The sequence below is a fragment of the Atractosteus spatula genome, chromosome 12 (assembly GCF_055471065.1).
Source record: "Atractosteus spatula isolate fAtrSpa1 chromosome 12, fAtrSpa1.hap1, whole genome shotgun sequence".
Taxonomy (NCBI): domain Eukaryota; kingdom Metazoa; phylum Chordata; class Actinopteri; order Semionotiformes; family Lepisosteidae; genus Atractosteus; species Atractosteus spatula.
The window spans coordinates 19,915,930-19,927,056 of NC_142717.1; the positions used below are offsets into that span (position 1 = coordinate 19,915,930).

Below are 11,127 nucleotides of genomic sequence, written 5' to 3' on the forward strand. Positions count from 1 at the left end.
CCAGGATACAGTCCTCACGGACTGGGGCAAGGTACTGTAGAAGGGGTGTTTCACTAATTTAAAATAGTCTTTTTTAGGTGTGAGGGCAGGAGTGGATCGCAGCAGGCATAATCAGCAAATAAATAAGAAAACAAAGAACAGGGCAGGTGAGACGAGTATCCAGAGAGCGAGTGATCAGAAAAAGGAAACAATTGTTACGCCCAGGTTTTCGACGCAATTTTTTTAAACTTGCTAATGCATCCGACACATTTCCTGGCATATTGTGTTTTAAATAAAATAGGAGTGTTTTTCCCTGGTATTAGCTCATCGGTATGGTGTAAGTTTTATCTGTGCCATACTGTATACAGGTACAGACTTCAAGCTGCACCACTATATCGCTTTGGTAAGGAGACGGACTATGGCCAAAATCACGAAAGTCTGATAAAGACAGTCTCACGTTTGTGGATTATCTGTCCACAAACAAAACATTCCTGTTAGACAAGAGGAATGTAAAAACTTTTTGTCAATGAAAACCGGTGTGTGTGTCTCTCTCTGCTGGATGTCTCTCTCTCTCTGCTGAATGAATAAAAGCATTTTATTAAAAACGCGTTTGCGTTTGTCTGGGTATTTACTTTGTAATCTGTGGTCCTTTTAACTGTTTTTACATCTACTGTATTGCTTTGAGATGCCACTTTTAAAGGTGATATGTAAAATAAAGTTTTTTATTATTGTTATAGAGAAACTTGATCAGATTTTCCCTGGTTCAGAAAAAAAGATCTAAAGTATACTAGTTTGTCACTCTTCTCATTCCCTGTAATCTTTCCACTTGTATGTCATTAGAAAGTACAACAAGTTTCTGCTTTGTCTAAGGATGGTATCAAAAAGTAGTCTAAGTGGTGAGAAAGCTGTGCTTAATGATAATTAAGGGACTTAAAAGTAAAAAGAGATGCTTCATATTGCTTGACTAATTTTAAAAACTAAGTTATAAATGCAGACGCTCTCTTGGTGCCACGCCGGGCTTCTGAAGTGGTTCCATAATATCTGGTATACGGAAAAGAAAGCGTAGATAAAAAAGCTTGGATTCTCATGTATCTGATACAAGTATCTTTTAAAACAGTCTTTGCTGTGCTCTTGAAGATCCTTGCGATATTTTGAGCTCTGGTTGAATGTCGCAGTTTAAATAATTTTTGTAGTTAGAAATTATGAAACGCTCTGTGGAAAGCAAGGGAGTTTTTATGTCCGTTACAGTAAAAGAAAATGCCTGACAAAGTAGGGCTTGGACAGATTCCAAGTGCTTGTACAAATGTGCTAAAGAAATGAGCAAAAAAAGTCATTCCTTTATCGTATTGGCTAGCTAATGTCCTGTCCTCGTTAGTTAGATCAACGAAATGCTGTGGTGTTTGTCAAAGAAAAAAATAAAAGTATTTTCGTTTAAAATGACGGTTAGAAAGAATGTGGACCAGCGTAATACTTTGAGTTTACATCTTGTCCAAAGTCATTCATTATTAATACTATTAGTAATATCTTCGAAAAGGCTTTGATGCATAAAATATTTCTGCGTAATTAAAATATTTATGGTAAAGGTAGGTTGTGTACTTTTGTCCAACTGAGCAATCTTGCTTTCATAAAATATACCAACTTTTTAACTACTGATGATTAACATGCTGTAATACACAGTTTAAATTTAAAGCTCAAATGCTGTACATGAGGAGAGAATGCTATTTCCTTAGATACGCTATTCCATGGGGTTTTTTTTTAATCCCCGGTGGAACCGAGCATCCATAAGAATCAAGTAATAGGTTTATTCCATGCGGAAAAAAAGAAGAAAGAAAACACATTCCATAAGAATCAGCGCTTTTATGTAGCGCCTTTAAAGGTGGCTTCTCAAAACGCTTTACAGGATAAAAACAACAATAACAACAACAACAATATTGTATTTCATTGTACTTTGACAGATCGTCCTTAAATCAATTGTTAATTTAAAGTTTGACAATAACCCTAACACTAACCCTATTTTATTTTTTCAAAGAAATGTTTGTTAAAAAAAAAAGTCATGGCTCTAGCTGGATTCAAACACCCAACACCTGATGTATAAGTCAGGAACCTAACCCACAGCACCACTGGCAAAGTCACATGAGGAGTGTTGAAAAAGCCCTACAGAAACAGTATCAACAGACATTGTATAGCGTGTACTATTCTTGTGTTGCGGTACATGAATATAATTATATCGTTATTAATTTCTTTAGATACGCAATTCCATATTATATTCCCTTTAATCAAATTCTAAAAGTATGCTTGTTGACTCCGGTATCACGTTAATTAAAGACTTCGATGCTTAAAATGTTTAGGGTGAAATGGAATACTGATGTGTATTTTTTCTTTAAAGTAGCGAGACCAGCCATATACTGTATGTTTATGTTCCAAAATTAATATCGTTTATGGCCTTCACACGCGTTACAGTATGCTCCTATTCTTTTTATGCTCAGCTACTAAGATTTCCCTTCAGTGGTAAAATTCCATATAAATATTCAATACTTAAACGGGCACAGTAAAGACATTAAATATACATATACATACTGTATACAGTACAGTTTGCATACAGTAATATGTTTATGTTCCTTAATCAATCTCTTTTATGAGCATGTGAAAGGCATGGTGAATCGGAGATTCTCAAAAATTACTGTACTTTGCATGATTGGAAACAAATGCGTGATTGCGAAATGCTGTGGTGTTACTTTTACAAAGACGGTCAATGAAAAAAAGAATGCACACCAGGGCAATACTTTGAGTTTACAGCTTGTCCAAGGTCATTCATTATTAATACTATTAGTAATATCTTCGTTAAAGACTTGGCGACAGCTCAAACATGAGAGGTTGAGCTTTATTAGCTCCACCTTGCGGAAATTCTGGATACTAATATTTTACTTGAGGTACTATACGAGAATTTACGGTAACTCGCGGTAGACTGTGTAAAGCTCACCGCAAAATAATGCGGTATCACCTGCTCGTTTTGAATGGCTGCATCTGTAGGTTAATTGGCTTCTGATTACACAGCAGTACAGGCAAGAAAAATCAAATTATAGTTGTTCATGGAGAATCTATAGTAATTGTTAAAGCATACTCACTTACTCATGCTATTATCTGTTTATAAAGTCCTTTACATTATTCACCACTGAATTATTTTGGGTGATCTATTTTTGAAATACTGTATATCCTACCAATCAGTGTTTGACTGATTAAAAGGTCAGTGCTGATTAAACCAGATATGAAATCATGTGGGTCATGTGTTATAAGGTATATAATTCATTGCTTTTAAGTTCATATCTATTGAAGGTCTAAAGGAATAGTGGAATAAAAGAAGGCAGATCTTACAACCTTTTTATGCTTCTCTTCACAGACCCTTGAGTATATTTAACACCATTATTTCCAATATGCTCACATCCTTTATAATTTGGTATCTGGACCATTTAAGCTTAGGACACCCATGAGAGTTTAGATTTTGTTCTTGCTTTTAGCTGCATTTTCCATCTTCCTTATTGTTACAGATTGTGCTTGCTATAGGGATCAGTCAGAAAATCTTCAGCATGCATTAGAACAAGAAGCAATTAAATAGTTGAAGTGTGCAAATGAACTGCTGACTGACAGTTGTGCTCAGAATATGTGAAAGTAACAGTTTTCAAAATACTCCTTATTAGATGCAATGTTCACAAAGCTGACTCACGAATCTTAAACCCTACAAAATTACATTTTTTATATAAGATTATGACTATATCCTTCCTTTTTCCAGCACAAAGTAATTCAACTTATTTACCCTTTGAAAGTTTTTGAAAAATATAGATTTGGGAATATTTTGGCTACACTAATGGACACTTTCCAGATTTCCAATATCATTTACTGAGAACAGTGTTTTAAAAACACTGTAACTGTAAAGCATTACATTTAAATCTCCTGATTTAAATTTGATTGACACCTTTTCAATCTAAAACTATATAAATATAGATCAAAAAGAACAATGCAGCATTGAGCATGTAGACTTGCAATTTGCCATTATGATGTTTTTAACACAAACGTTATTACACATAATACTAAACATTTATTACTTATAGTTTGGTTTCCTGTATACCCAACACAATAAGGATGAAGTCTGTTTCTGTTTGAATTTTCTTTTATTATCATGGTCCCTGCATTTATTTTTAAAGGTAAATACTAAAGTTTGGGATAAATTAATCATCTCCTCCCACATTATGGTCACAATGGGCAGAGTGTTGTACTGTAGTTACAACTGAAACAGTACAAACGGTTAGAAACAAGTTATCACTTTTAAAAATAATATTTCAGTGTTAGTCTGATGTTTAATTGTTTTTTAAATTAATCTGCGAAGAACTGTTGGCAGTGATCTACAATGCCTCTATAGGTATTTACTAGTCTTAAACTAACAGAAACAGTAATGCTCTCCCCTACAATCTTACATTTAATTGTTTCCCCACTTCTTATAGTTTGGTGGGAAAGACAGGAGTAGGCAATCAAAGAAAAGGTTTCTGAGTTAGTCAACATGACAATTGTAGGAAAAACCAAGCAGAAAAGGAAATATTTCATATTTGTTCAAAACATTAGGGGTTCCCAAGTAGCACATCTAGTAACGACACTCCTCTGAGCCCTTTTTAGATTCATTTATCCAGATGTTACAGGTTTCAGCCTGAGTCAAGTAATTAGCTGATTAGTATGGTGATGCATGCTGTTGTCTCCAACAAAGGAGACACGATCCGGGTGTGTATGAAGCAGGCATCAGCTTTATTACGTGTGCACATGAGAGCCAAAGCCGATGAAGCACTGACTCAAATTAATTGATACAAAAGAATGCTTATTATACAAAATCACAAACAGAAAACCCACCCAGAAGAGTTCCAGTACAATTCCATGCTATATATGGTGTAAAGCCAAAAGTATGTGATCAACTGTAAGAATATTCTTGGGTTCCTTTAATTATTGTTTAAGCAGACATTATGTACTTCTAGATTTTGTTCATTATGACTTAATCAGATATCAGGGGCTCTCAGTTCTGGTCAGGCAGCCTGAAGCTTGCTCTGCCCTTCATGTTCCAGGCGCATAGCAAGCTCACACTTAAGTTGCAGTTAGTAATTTTCCATAATTCTAGCAGGATAGTTAGTAAAATGATGCTAGTAAATTATTTACACAGTAAAAGCAAATTAATAAATAAGAGAAATAAATGTTTGATCCTTCAATGCTGATCAGTGTCAGCAGAGTAGGTTTAGGAGTAGTCAGTCAAGTGCTCTCTTGGCCCCTAAAAGCAACAGTAATTTTTCAGGGTCTGCAGGTTTGGATTGGTACCTCTCCCAATCAACTCTAATCCTCTTGCACAGCCTGACAGTGAGTCAGAAGAACCTGTTGGCTTTTAGCCATTCTCCCATTGTGTGTATAGTGGCCAATGCTGGGAATTGAGATGTAGAAATAAGAAGCAATTCCAAATCAGTTGAGCATATAAAAATATGGTTATTTGTAAATCTTAAGGGTATTGTAACTTTTTATTTACTATTCACAATAAATAGTGGATAATAATATTGTATAGTCCAATAAACAACAAACATATCTGTGAATGAGTTCAATTTAATCAGACTAGTATTAAACGCATCAGGTTGAATTATTATCTTTAAAAGCTGTACTGTATTTCAATGGTTCAGTGTCATTCATATTGAAGAGCTCAAGCCCAGTTCCTTGAGGTTTCTGTGTAAATAGTCATTGTTGGGGAGGACAGCTAAGGCTATATCCCAAACATCTACCATGGGCAATGGGTATAGGAATATTGCTGACCAAATAACAACAATTGAGTTCTAAACTGCAGTCTGTGAGACTTCAGAACTGTGTATCTGAACAGGTAGTGAGTAACACAGGGGCTCCTCAGGGGATGGTTCTTTCTCCGTTCCTCTTCACCCTCTATACTTCGGACTTTAAGTACAACTCAAAGTCATGCCACCTGCAGAAGTTCTCAGATGACTCTGCAATTGTGGGATGTATCAAGGGTGGGCAGGAGGAGGAGAACAGAGGACTGGTCAGCAGCTTTGTGGAGTGGTGTGGGGAGAACCACTTGCAATTGAATGTAACAAAGACAAAGGAATTGGTGGTAGATTTCAGGAGGAAAAAGGTCAGACCTACTCCTGTCTACATCCATGGGAGTGGGGATAGGAAGTGTGTTAGGGTGGTAGGGAAGCACCAAAGGAATGCGGTTGTTACAGGTGGGGGTTCCTGGGGGTTTTTGGCTCGGGCAAGGGCCCTGTCAATAACACTGCTGGGGTATCCTCTGTTGATGAAAAAGGAGTACATTTTGAGGGCTTTGTTCTGGAAGTTGATGTAGTCGCTGCATAATCGTCGTAGCCGAAGGAACTGTGAAAAAGGGAGAGAGTTTTTAGTATGTTTGGGGTGAATTGAGCTATACAGGAGATAGCTGTGTGAATCCATGGGTTTGTAATAAACCGAAGTGGAGGATCAGGGCTAGATGATGGAGAAGTTGATGTCTGGAAACGGAAGAGTAGTGGAAGATATGTTAACCGTATATTTGAGGGATGGGTGGAAGTTGGTGAAATAATGCAGAGAGCACTCAAGCTGGTCGTTGGAGCATGTGGCGGCACCAACGCAGTCGTCAATGTATTGTTTGTAGAGGTCAGGGACATAGCCAATGTAGGAAGTGAAGGAGCGTTCTTCTACCCGGCCAACAAAAATATTGGCATAGCTGGGTCCCATTCTGGTGCCCATGGCAACTCCACTCACCTGTTGGTAAAAGAAGTTATTGAATGAGAATGCATTCAATGTGAGGACCAATTCTGCAAGGCGTACCAGGGTGTGGGTGGGTGGATCAAGCACTGTGCGTTTGTCCAGCATGTGCTTGAGGGCTGTAAGGCCATCATTATGGGGAATGACGGTGTAAACAGATGTGATGTCCATGGTAAAAATGTAGCATTCAGGGCCCTGAAATTGGAAATCATTAAAAAGTTGGAGCGTGTGGTTGGTGTCCTTGATGCATGAGGGAAGACCTTCAACCAGCGGTCTCATGATGCTGTCGAGAAAGGCAGAGATGTAAGTAGTCGGACAGTTGCATACTGATTCGATGGGGTGTCAAGGGGTGTCCGGTTTGTGGATTTTGGGGAGGAGGTAAAATTGAGATACCTGCGGATGTTCAATGATGAGACAGTTCGCCTCCTGAGGGAGCTCCTAACTGCTGATAAGAAGGGAGATGGTGGATACCACTTCCTTTTGGTAGTCAGTGGTAGGGTCCTGTTGGAGAGGGAGGTAGGCAGAAGTGTCAGTTAGTTGTCTAGAGGCTTCAAAGATATATAGGTCCTTACGCCACACCACAACAGCGCCTCCTTTGTCCGCTGGTTTAATGACGATATCATCTCTGTTGCGTAGAGACTGGAGCACCTGAATTTCTCCTTGGGTGAGTTTGGACCTGTGTTTACTGGGTATAGAGAGTGTCTTGGGAGCTTGATTGGTGCATTGGTTAATGAAATAATCGACTGGTGGAAAACGGCCAGAGGGGGGAGTCCAACAGCTCTGTTTGGGATTAATGTTGTTAATGACATCAATAACCAGATTGTTGTCAGCTGCCTGTGAGGAGGAATCGTCAGCAAAATGTGCTCTGAGACGGATCCTGCGGTAAAAGCGGTTAAGGTCAACATGGCTTTGGGGGATGTCCAGCTTCCTGGGAACTGGTACAAAACTGAGGCCTTTGCTAAGGAGGGATCGCTCATCCTGTGAAAGGGAAAGGTCAGAAGGTATAGTGACAACAAGTTTAGGATTGGTGAAGGTGTTTGGGGTGTTGATGGTTTTCTTCTGTAGAAAATGACTTTTTTGAGTTTTTTGAGTCCTTCTCTGTGGTGAGAAACTGGTAGAGTTTAGAGTTGAGAGATCTAATGAGGTTAGTAATAAAGGGAAGATGATGTGGAGCTGTCTGCCATAGAAATTCCTTAGCCTCTTTGATGTTGTTGTCAGAAAGGATAATCTGTTTTTTGAGGGAGAAAATGGTAGCTTATAGGCTGATTATTGATTGTGTTGTGATAGTTAAGCAGCCTGAAGGCAAAGTAACTTAAAGAACGATAAATTAAATTATTGACCTAGAATAATGGCCTGCTAAGAACCACAAATTACTTATAAATTACTTTTACCATAGATTAAAAGTGTGTATATCGATTTAATAGGATTTTTTTCTCTTTTATGGAATGACTGTGAAGTGTATCCTGAGCTTATTTGCAGAAGGTGTTCCACCTAAAATATGTTCAGATGGATTATTTTATGTTCATGTGCAGTTTTACATTCCTTAAACTAAAGTGTGACCCTAAACTAAAAAATAATCCAATGTGATATTTAAGCAATGATTACATTTTAAAATAATAACCTTTATTTTACATACTTTTTGTGGTACATAATTTCAAGGCATCTCATAATCAAACAATTAGATAGAAATCAAACAAAGATAGAAACATATGTATATATAAAATAATAAATTAACTATAATTAAAATGCTATAAAGTGCATGACAATAAAAGTGAGTTTTAAGGATTTGAAAGTGCTGTTTGACTTATAAAATCAGCTATGGGTTGAGAGGTCAATCTTGTATGGGTCTGAGGAGTGCAAAGGTGTGGGTATATAATGTTCACTGTTGTAATCAGTCATTCTAACCCCAAAATTCCAGGAGAATTTATCATTAGCACAACTAAGGTTAAAACACTTAGAAGATTTGATAACAACAACTCATCAATACACCTTTGTCCTTTACAGTGTTAAGATGTAAGAGGTTTTGTGGCAGGGTGGATAGTGTGAAGACTGTGTGAACAGAAATGTATTTATTATCCCTACAGAAATGAAAGCTTATGCCATACTTGTGAACAATATGACACAATAACAACATTTATTAAATAAATAATTATAAATAATTAATAATTATCTATCAGGATATGTAGTGTCTTCATGGGAACAGATCAAAGGAAACTTCAATAATGAGCAGAGGCTTATAAAAACTCTTGGCCCACTATATGTCCCTTCTATAATCTTGCCCCACATTCTGTTACAGCTTATAAAGCTTATTTACAAATAACTGAACAGCAATTGTCCAAACTAGAACCTTTGCTAAAGCAATAAGTTATTGGCCAACAATTACTGATCAGGCAGGAGTCGACCCCAGCTAAAATTGGTGTCAAACTCACCATGGCAAAATAAGCCTTTTTGAAAACATTTTTGAGTATCTGTATTAACTTTGATTCATTTGAAAAATATCTTCCTTACAATATTTAGAAATAACTGTAGAAAAAACAAGAATTAGCTGAGAAAACCCACCTCAGAATAATCAACAGCAAAAAAAAAATAACTTACTTTTAAGTAAGCCAAGTTTTCCAGTATGTGTGAATCTTGTGCAAAATCTGGAACTCCAGAGCACAAATGTATTGAGAGTGAAAGTTTTTCAAAAGAGCCAGATTTTTTCAATATCTGAATACAGGTGCCATCTATTGAACTGAAACCAAAATTCACTTTGCCTAAAAATTCTAATTAGCTTTTCATCATACTGTAGTGTGTGTTCAGAATTACCAGTCCTAGAAAACTTTGTTGTTTGGAGAAAGATTCTTAAGGAAACAAAAATTAGAGGTCTTGGTTATGACTGAAATATGACATTAGACTACACAAAGAATCACATAAAAGCAAATACATGTTGTTTTTCCTGTGTTGCACTGTAAGTCAGTGTATGTAGGGGTGTAGTGTATAGTGTAGTGGTGTAGTGTCACAATTTGCACAAAAGAATAGCACAAAAATTGCATGGTATAACAATAAATTTACGCTATTACAAATACAGTAACTGTTAAGGAGCATAAATTGATTATCTCTAATGGTAGTACAATAAGATCCTGTATATTTTAGAAAATGACCATAGTAGTTTGTAATTAGACATGTCATAAGAAGGAACCAGTAAAGGTTTATTCCATGCTGAAAATACAAGAAAAGAAACACAACACGTTCTTCAGGTGAATTTGAACACGCCATGAGAAAGACAATAGGAAAGAATGGGGGTGATGGAATTATATCATAGATTAGGTCTGATTTTTAAAGTTCAATTTAAAGAGATTTGAGCATACCCAGGAAGACTGAGAGATAGTAGTGCATGAAGATATGTGAGAGCACAATCAGGATTAAAGGATTATGAGGAGAAACCAAAACAAGACAGCCCAGGCTGAAAGCATAGTAACATTATACGGCAGGTGACTTTTGCGTGGTGCATGTCATCTTTCAGCCAATCTAGCCAGCGCGTAAATGGTTGACCACGGGGCCGGCGGCCTTCCACAATCAATTCGAGGGCGGTCTTTGCCACTGATGTGTCATTGCTGCGGAGCACATGTCCATTCCATCGCAGGCGCGATTCCCTCATTTTCTCAGTGATTGGGGCGACTGAGTGTTTTTCGCACTTCTTCATTCATGACATGGTCTAGTCTTGTCAAGCCGAGGGTCCATCGCAGCATCTTCATTTCCATCGTATGGAGTACCTGTTCATGTTTCTTTGTCGTTGGCCAGCATTCAGTTCCTTATAAGGCCACTGGTCTGACTACTGAGTGGTAGACTTTGGATTTTGGGCGCAAAAGGATCTTCTTGTCGCACAGTACTCCAGTGACCTGCTGCCATTTCATCCAAGCGGCGCTGACTCGCGTCTTGGAGGGTAGTGCAGTCGGAGTTGACACATGAGTCTAGGTACTTGAACTGGGTCACTTTGTTCAGTTGGACCTCACCAGCTGGGATTATGCCATCGGTTTGATCACTGCATTCCAGGTACTCCGTCTTCTTGATGTTCAGTTTCATCCCGAATCAAGGTGCGTCTTCCACTCCTGTACTTCCTGTTCGAGGCCGTGTCGCATTTCACTTGCTATCATAACATCGTCGGCATACAATAGCATCCTAAAGTAGTACCTAAAGCTCTATAATATATATATATTATATTAAGCTCTGTAATATATATATCACTCTGCAACTCACAACTGGCAACTTACTGAAGCTAAGCAGGTGTGAGCCTGGTCAGTACCTGGATGGGAGACCTGGGAAAAACTAAGGTTGCTGCTGGAAGAGGTGTTAGTGGGGCCAGCAGGGGGCACTCACCCT

At 37.8% G+C, this 11,127-nt stretch overlaps 1 pseudogene; it reads right to left on the minus strand.

Annotated features, from left to right (window-relative positions):
- Positions 1-7,107: 7,107 nt before the first annotated feature.
- On the minus strand, positions 7,108-8,020 carry LOC148822749 (uncharacterized; annotated as a pseudogene).
- Positions 8,021-11,127: the final 3,107 nt, after the last annotated feature.